Below are 9,683 nucleotides of genomic sequence, written 5' to 3'. Positions count from 1 at the left end.
GACTTGCCATATTTTTTTTCAGAATATATCTGTGATACAGAGACTTGACAACTTAGGATACAACTTTCTAAAGACATATTTCACTGTATTCTTTCACAGAAAGAGGAGCCACAGTTTCTTGGACTGATTAAACTTCATAAAAATTATGGGAAGTCTCAAATATCTATTGCTTGAGACTAATAATGTCACCATGCCTACCGCTAGATACAAAAATTGTTGCTGCTGCTATGATTCCCTGTGACTGGGCACTCTCCATCTCTTTCAGCCTTCCACAATGAACTTAATACCAGAGGTGCTTCTGATATTACATTTGCAGGGAGCTTCAAAGCCCCCAGCACTGATTTGGGATCTTTAAGGCACCCAGTGTCATGAACTGAGCAGTTGCCAGGTTCTCTGAATCTCTAGTGTGCAGCCAAAGATCTGATAGCCATGGAATATAAAGTAAAATTACATGTGTTGATATTTATACATTCTGTTGTTTCTTTCCCTAAGAGCAGCCAACTTAGTACAAGGAATAAGTTCTGCATTGTATAAATGACTAAAACAACTAGATAATACAAATACTGACCCAAATCAGGTGAAAGAATAGGATATATTTTTATGGAGACTAGACTATGAATCAACAAAGTCATGGCACACCACCAACGTGCAGTGAAAACTAAATTCACAAGATGTCACCTCTTGCCTGTGGCTGTGTTCAGGATGAGACATGAGTTCATTTCCATGACTGTGCTGATGGTTAGAAAAGGTTCCATGTGTATGGATGCTTAGCATGTGAAAACATAAATGTGCAATCATCTGATGTCAAGTACATTTGCAGCAAATAAAATATGTATCCATGCTTTCAGGAACTATTAAAATAAAAAAAATCAAAAGTGTTACCAGCTATCTGTCCATTGGCTACCCACTAGAAGTGTAGAGAAATGATAGCTGCTCTGTGATGACACTGGAGTCCTTAAAGATCCCAAATCAGTGCTGGGGCTCTGCGAACTCTTTGGAGATATAATACCCGAAGCTCCTCTGGTGTTAAGAGAGGGGGACTTTGAGCTTCCACAGACATGTCTGACTCTGACCAAGAGCTGTTCCAGGGAGGAGCTGTCTACAGCATTAAGGAGTACAAACCCAGACACGGGGATGACACATCAGACCTAACCTTCCTCAAGAAATGTAACAGTCTGTGATGCCTTTTAAATTTCATATTTTTAAATAGGAGACCACATTACTAGATATAATGCATGTCTTGTGTAAACATCAAACATGATACTAAATGAAGTGTAGTGAATCTTTAGCCAGAAAAGTATATAGTACAATATCACAACATCATGAATTAAGTAACTCTTGACAATGACCACAAAGTCCCTTACATCTGCTCTGAGCATTGTCTTCACCCTGAGTTCCAACCTCAGAACTCGGTACATAGCAGAAGGAGATGCAAATAACTCCTTCCTCTACTCATGAAAATGTGAGAGTGGAGATGAGCCCTGGACCCCAGCCAGTCTTCCTGTTCAGTGAATAGAAGTGAACACAGATCACTCAGCATGGAACTGGGGCTTAGATGGGTTTTCACTCTTGCTCTTATAAATAATAATTACATGGAGGAGATTCTGTTTGTGTAAGAGGACACGAGGAAAAGTTGCAATGGGTGTATGTGACAGGTTTCTGACTATGATTCTGTGTTTTCAGAAGTGTTGTGTAAGGTACAGCTGGTAAAGTCTGGGGGTGGCTTGTTACGGTCTGCAGGGTCCATTAAACTCTTCTGCGCAGCCTCTGGATTCACTGTTTTCACCAAGCCCCAGAAAGGAGGCTGGAGAGGGAAGCAATTATGAAATATGATGCAAGTAGGATAAAAAGAGTCTGTGAAGGGCCAATTAACAATCTCCAGGGGCAATTCTTAGAACTCATTGCATTGCCAAATGAACATTTTAAGAACTGAAGACACTACCATGTATTACTGTGCAAGGGACACAGTGAGGGAAGTGAATTGTGAGCTCAGATATAAATCTCCCTGCATTGTGTTTAGGTCCAGCCCCAGGGGCACTGAGCACACAAGGAGCTTCAGGTCAACAACAGAAGCAGAGGAGGGATATGAAGGGTTAAACTGTTCTATGTCTGTATGGTCTCAAATGATAGATCAGTGTGGTAATTTGAATCCCCATATGCTCATAGGGAATGGAAGGTGTGGGTAAGTTGGAGTAGGTGTGGCCTTTTTGGAAAAAGTATGCCTCTATGAAGGTGTACTTTGAGGTCTCATATATGCCCAAGCCCACCCAAGCCTCAGTCTACTTCCTGTTGCCTGCAAGATGATGGACTCTCAGCCACATCTCCAGTACAATGTCTGCCTGCACACTGCCAGGTTCCACTGTGACAATATTGGGCTGAACCTCTGAAAGTGTATGCCACCCCAATTAAATGCTTTCTTTATAAGAGTTTTCATGGTTATGTTGTCTCATCACAGCAGTAGACACTCTAACTAAGAGAAAAGAGGGTATCAGAGACTAAGATATCAGGCTGTGATAGGCCTGGCCATGATTTTTTGGAGGAATTTGGACTTGGGTGCTTTGGGTTAAGAGCACAGCAGAATGATTTAAATACTGATTAATGGGTCATACCAGCAGGATCACAGAAAACAGTGATGCTAAGAGTTATGTGAACTGTGGGGTGCTGTCTCAAGATGTTTCAGAAATGAGTTTTAATGTGTAGTCTAGAAATCATTCTTGATATTTTGGTGAAGAATGCCACTACTTTTCCTTTATCCAAAGAGTTTGTCTGTGGCTAAACTGAAAACTTTTGGATTAATTCCTTTGGAAAAGGAAATCTCAAAGCAGCCTAGTATAGGCTCTGTTGTGTTGTGGTGGTAATCTAATTGTACTGAAATGTGATTTTGATTGTATGTTAATAAATAAAGTTGCCCGGAGGTCAGAGCTATTAGAGCCATAGCAAGAGTGTGGCGGTGGTGGCACACGCCTTTAATCCCATAGATATCTGTGTGTTCAGGGATATAGCCAGCATTGGAGACATATGCCTTTAAGACCTAGGGGGCTGTACATTCAGACAGTGACGAGGCAGTCACATGTTTGGGTTTACAACCAATGAGAAGGCAGAACAAAATACTTTAAATAGACGAACAGACAGGAAATAGAACCCTCATTTGGGAAGCTGGGACACCGCAGGCGGAAGGGTGAGATTTTAGCTCTGAGCTCTGACCTCTCGGCTTTCTCTTTTGCATTGTTTCTGTGTTTCTTATTTAATAAGATGGTTGGTTACATCTATAATGATATGTATATCCATATCCATATATGCATGCAAATAACAATTAGTAAAAAAAAAGGACATGAATTTGAAGGAAAGCAGGGAAGGGTATATGGGAGGGTTTGGAGGGAGGAAATAAAAGGGAGAAATGTTGTAATTAAATTATAATCTCAAAAAAACTTTTAAGGAAAACAGAAAAGAATAAAAATTCTCAACTTAAAAAAAATAGAAATGAAATGTGACCTTGTTACATCTTGGGCAGACACCTAAGGACTCTCCACTGCAAAGATACCAGGTAGTTTGTAGTCTGTGTTGCCCTCTTCACAGCAACTAAGACCAGGAATCATCGCAGAAGCCCATCAGCTGAGGAACGCACAATGAAGTTGTATGTAACGCCATTCATCTGCTCTATCTGAAGAAGCATGCAGGGCCACATTTTCAGTAAAATTCTTAGACTTCATGGTAATTCCAACAAGTATACAGGCTAGGCATATTTCTACCACATAGTTGTTTTAATATTTCTAATTGCAGAGAAATTTGATGATCCCTTGTTGCTGAGTATTAGTTTAAGATGTGGTACATTCAGTTATGCTGTGGAATCTTTGTTTAATTGTGCAAAGATGTGCTGCATTCTTTTGTTTATCTCTGTAAGCTGTGCCTTAAATACCTGTGTAGTTTAATAAAGAGCTGAACAGCCAATAGCTAGGCAGGAGAGAAGTAGGCATGGCTGGTAGGCAAAAAGAATAAATAGAAAGAGAGATTTAGGGAAGAGAGTGAGGAATGTAAAAAAGAGAAGGAGAGGAGGACATCAAGGAACCAGCCACACAGCTAATCATGGAGTAAGGAGAAAAGAAATATAGTGGAAGAAAGAAAGTTAAAAACCCAGAGGAAAAAACATGTAGTTAAAGAGAATTGGGATAATTTAAGTTAAAAAAAGATTGCTAGAAACAAGCCAAACTCAGCCCAGACATTCAAAAGTAAAGAAAGGCTCCATGTATTTATTTAGGAACTTGTGACCAGAAATGTTGTGTCACTTTGCATGATACAGTCTTCATCAACTTTCTGTTCTCATTCTTCAGCCTCCTGTGAAGACTGAATTATGCATGGTCAGAACTGAAAACATGGATTCACATGGAAGAGATTCAAGTCTTCAGGGCTTGGGGTGGAAAGGATAGCTCCCCTATAGGAAAGGGAAATAGTATAGATAGATGTGGATGCATGGGGGTTTGTGGGGAAGAGAGGATCAAAAGGGGAGGGTAAGGAAAAAGGGAGGGAGGGAGGGAATGTGGGAAAGAGAGCTAAAAGTAAGGGCCATTTGAGTGGTGTTATGGAAACCTAATACAGCAGAGAATTCCAAAGGAGAAACCTAATACCAACACAAAGTACAACTACTTTGATTTATAATGGTATCCACACTGAAGATATGCTAGACCAATCATGGAACAAAGCTTGTGGGAATAACCAACAATATATGATTGACCTAAGGCCTGCTCAAAGAATTAGAACCCATACTTTACATTACTTGAGTGACCAAGAATATGAGACTATTTAGGCCAGGAATCTAGGATAAGAATACATATTATTGCTCTATAAAAAGAAGATTGTAATAAAATGACTCCCAGTGGCATTCTGCTACTGTCAAAGATCACTGTCTTATTCAGCCATCTTCAGAGACTCTTCCTCCTACAGCATATGGGAACACACACAGAGACCCACAGCCAGACAATGTTCTGAGAGTGAAGAGACGTTGGAATACTCCATGAGAAGTCTTCATCCAATCCCTCCTCTCAGTGCTCATGTGACACTGAAGAAGTGGAGAAAACACTGTAAGAGCCAGAGGTGATAGAAGCACCAAGGAAGTAAGGCCTATATATATATCATCAGGGTAGTTGTACATAAACATTCAGAGTGACTGAGGCAGCATGCACAGGGCCCACATGGGTCTATGCCAGATGGGGTCCTAGAGATGAAGTGAGAAGTGGACATATGGGCCCGCACCTAACCCAGAAGCCATCCCCAAATGATAACAACTAGCAAATGAAATATTAGTTTTCTATAAGGGAGTCTCAGTCAGGGACTCAACTACTCTTAAGCATAGGCTGCATGTCCAGCAGAAGATGGCATAGAAATCCAATTCATATACATTTTGGAAGTTCCTTGTCTCAAGATGTCACATGGCTTTTTTGTCATTTATTTGTTTATTTATTTATCTCTTATTTCATCCTATATTTCCTTTGCCCATATTTTATGGCTTCTAATTCTGTGCTTCTACGGGAATCCTGATGGTGTAAATCAGGTGGTCACTGCATCCACAGCTGTTTCTCATGCATTTTCTTGGGCTATTTTCCTGCAGGTTTTTTTTGTTGGGGGGGGGGGGTTGGTCCTATTCTAATGTGTTAGTTTCTGCTTCATTTCATTTTTCCTTTATTTCATTATTATTCACTAGAAACCTGTTTGTTTTCAAAGGATAAAAATGTGGTGTATATGGACAGGGAGGGAGGAGGGAAGGACTTGGAAGTTGAAGAGGGAGGAGAAAGTATGGTATGTAGCAGCTTCTGTTAGCATCTGTTTCCTCTACAAGCCTCAGACTGGATGGAGCAAGAAGTAGGTGTGGACCCTGTGAAACAGCAATTTGAAAGTGAACATTCTTCCATTGTTGGTGGAGTGCAAACTTGTACAACCACTTTGGAAATCTATATGGCAGTTTCTCAGAAAACTGGGAATCAATCTTCCTCAAGACCCAGCTATATCACTCTTGGGCATATACCCAAGGAAAGCTCAGTCTTAACACAAGGACACATGCTCAACTATGTTCATAGTAGCACTTTTCATAATAGCCAGAACCTGGAAACAACCTAGATGCCCATCAACTGAAGAATGGATAAAGAAAATGTGGTACATATACACAATGGAGTATTACTCAGCAGAGAAAAACAATAACATCATGAGGTTTGCAGGCAAGTTGATGGAACTAGAAAATATCCTGAGTGAAGTAACCTAGACTCAGAAGGACAAACATTCTATGTCTCACTCATAAGTGGATACTAGATGTAAAGCAAGGGATAACCAGACTGCAACCCACAGTTCCAGGGAGGCTAGCTAGCAGGGAGGACCCTAGGAGGGACACATGGATCACTCAGTGAAGGAGAAAGAGATGAAATGTACATGAGCAAACTGGGGGTGAGGGGGGTAATGGAGGGCAAGGGATTGGGAATGAGAACATAGAGGAATGGGAAATTCTAGTTGGAACAGGGACAGAGTAGGAGAGCAAGGAAAGAGATATGATAAATGAAGACACCGACACCATGGGAATATGGAAAAACAGGGTGCTAGAAAAGTTCCCAGGAATCAACAAGAATGACTCCACCTTAGACTACTGGCAATAGTCAAGAGGGTACCTGAACTGGCCTACTCCGGTAATCAGATGGGTGAATGCCCTAACTGCCATCATAGAGCCTTCATCCAGTGACTGATGGAAACAGATGAAGAGATCCCGCCAGGCCAAGTTCCAGGAGTCCAATTGTCAAGAGAAAGAAGGATTCTGTGAGCAATGAACATTGAGACTATGATGGGAACATGTGCAGAGATGGTCAGCCAAACTAGTGGAACCAATAGCTGTGGACCAATAGCTGTGGAGCCCACATGGTAATGGACTAGGCCCGCTGGATAGGTGAGACAGTTTAGGGCCCCCAGGTAGTGGGATCAGGATCTGTCCCTGGTGCATGAGCCTGGTTTTTGGAGCCCAGTGCCTATGGTGGGACACCTTGCACAGCCTTTGTGCAGGGGGGAGGTTCTTGGACCTGCCTCTACTGAATGTACCAAGTTCTGCTGACTCCCCATGGGGTTTTGAGATTTTAAAAAAAGAAAGTATACCAACTTTCCAAGAAAGATGGAAACCCATCTCATGGGTGGGAAAAAGGAAGAAAAGCAGGAGCAGTGTGGGCTTACTAATCAGAAATCAGGAGTTCACGGACCATGTGTGAAAAGAAGGTTAGTACTGACCTGAGACTTCAAAAATACAAGGGCAGAAAAATGTAGGTGGGGAGGTTTGGCTGAAAGTGGATGTGGTGTCATGACAAGATGTGTTTCCTGTGGTCCCTATAGTCTTCATGCTCTCTTATTCCATCGTCGAACTACAGATGGCCCAGGCAACCATATTGTAAAAACCAAGCAGTAAGTATCCATATCCACACTCCCCATTGTATGACTACCCGTGATATATGATGGCCATAGAGAATCTGCAGGTTGGCCACACTCAGGACAACAGGAATCTGTGGATTAACTTCTCAATAACTTCAGGTACAGTGAAGAAAAGAGATTAAATATATGAGCAATATTTAATGAATATTTCTGATAGGATTTGATTTTTCAACAACAATCTGAATCCAATTGATACAAACCTTGTAAGCACCAGCACTTAATTACAAAGCCAGGGTTTCCTGATTGTGATCAGTGAGTACTGAATTTTAACCAGGTCAGGATGATCAACCACAGCAAGACTGAAGTTGTGATGAGTTTACTATGAGCAATATGGCTTTCTATACTCTGATCAGAATGATAAGAGTATAAAAAGTATAAGTTCAATATAAGTCATGACATACCAACCTGCAGGGGAGCTCAGGACCAGCAGGGGGCACAGTGGAGCCAATAATCAACAGGGTAGAAATGACATGAGGAGTGGAGGGGCGGGACTCTGCAGCCTCTGTGGATTCCCTTCCTAAAGTCTGTTAGCTGAACAACACCTGCTGCAGTTGATATGGGAAGTCTCCATGCTCAAACACAGTAAAATTTTTTTGATAAATATTGAACAGAATTTTATTCTTTCATTTATTTTATTTAGATTTTTGATTTTTGAAAAATATTCTTTTCATGCAGTGTATTCTGATCAGCGTACCCTTGCCCAATTCCTCTAAGATAATTCCCAAAGTCCTACCAATGAACTCCACAACCTTTCTTTCTCTCTATAGAAAGCAAACAGAAAAAAAAGAGAAGTATTTCAAAAAGGAAAAAAAAACATCAGGAGCACACACCTGCAACCTGATGCAAAAGCAAATATTAGTTGCTTGTACATGAAAAAGTATTAAAAATTCTCCTAATTTGGGAGTTTTTGAAATTTCCATTCACAATTATCCTCATTTCTACCACTAACTATAAATCATTTTTTTTTTTTGGTCCAGGGAAAAGGACCAAATGTCTCAGATTGGAATTCTGTTTTTCAGCTGAGTGATTAGGCCTTGATGTTAAGTCCACAGAGTCTACACGGGTTTCAGGGATGGCTACTTCCTCAAACAGAATGAGGAGAATTTGGTCCTCAGCATCCTGCTGCCTGCCCTAGGTTTCATCTCCCTCCTTCTCCAGCTGGACTAGGTCCTTATCTATGAACTACCATGCCTCATGAATATGCAAATCATGTGAGTCTACAGTGGTAAATATAGAGATGTCCACACCCCACAACATATATGATTTGTGTCCTCCCACAGTCACTGAGTACACAAGGTCCTCACCATGGAGTGGAGCTGGATCATCCTCTTGCTGGTGGCAGCAGCTACAGGTAAAGGGCTGCCAAATTCCAGACATGAGGAGGGGGTCATATACTCAGGTGACAATGACATCCACTCTGTCTTTCTCTTCACAGGTGTCCACTCCCAGGTCCAGCTGCAGCACTCTGGGGCTGAGCTGGTGAGTCCTGGGGTCTCAGTGAGGTTGTCCTGCAAGGCTTCTGGGTATACCTTCACTAATGAATATATGCACTGGGTGAAGCAGAGACCTGGACAGAGCCTGGAATGGATTGGATGGATTTATCCTGGAAGTGGTAATACTAAGTACAATCAGAAATTCCAGGGCAAGGCCACACTGACTGTAGATAAATCCTCCAGCACAGCCTACATGGAGCTCAGCAGCCTGACATCTGAGGATTCTGCCAACTATTACTGTGCATGAAACACAGTGTTACAACCCACAACCTGGGTGTGTCAGAAACCCTGGAGGAACAGGAAGCTGTCCTAGGACTGAGATGACAGAGAAGATTAGACTGGAGGCTTGCTCAGAAATAATCATTCTGAGTGTGCCTTTGTCTTTCATTTCACAGTCCTTTTATATCTTTATCAACTTTTCAAGAGCACATTAAAGAATGAAGTGATGCTGATTCATATATATATATATATATATATATATATATATATGATAGATAGATAGATAGATAGATAGATAGATAGATAGATAGATAGATCTAGATATATCTATATCTATATCCATTAAATATAAGAGACTAGAACTGTTGGTGAATTAGCAGGAAATATATATACTATGAATTTGGCTAGTAAAATACAATCAGGGCAAAATAAAACTCCTTTCAAAGTTCAGTTTGCTGGACCTAACACCCCAAAGAATACTTCATTGGAAGTTATCCCCATACATTTGTGGGGAGTCACTTT

At 41.1% G+C, this 9,683-nt stretch overlaps 1 pseudogene; it reads left to right on the top strand.

Annotated features, from left to right (window-relative positions):
- The first annotated feature begins 8,754 nt into the window (after positions 1 to 8,754).
- LOC143268385 (immunoglobulin heavy variable 1-84 pseudogene) lies at positions 8,755 to 9,189 on the top strand (annotated as a pseudogene).
- Positions 9,190 to 9,683: the final 494 nt, after the last annotated feature.

The sequence above is a fragment of the Peromyscus maniculatus genome, chromosome 14, assembly GCF_049852395.1.
Source record: "Peromyscus maniculatus bairdii isolate BWxNUB_F1_BW_parent chromosome 14, HU_Pman_BW_mat_3.1, whole genome shotgun sequence".
Lineage (NCBI taxonomy): Eukaryota > Metazoa > Chordata > Mammalia > Rodentia > Cricetidae > Peromyscus > Peromyscus maniculatus.
The sequence above is the reverse complement of the archived record's forward strand: the minus strand, read 5'-3'. Positions and strand labels throughout refer to the sequence as shown.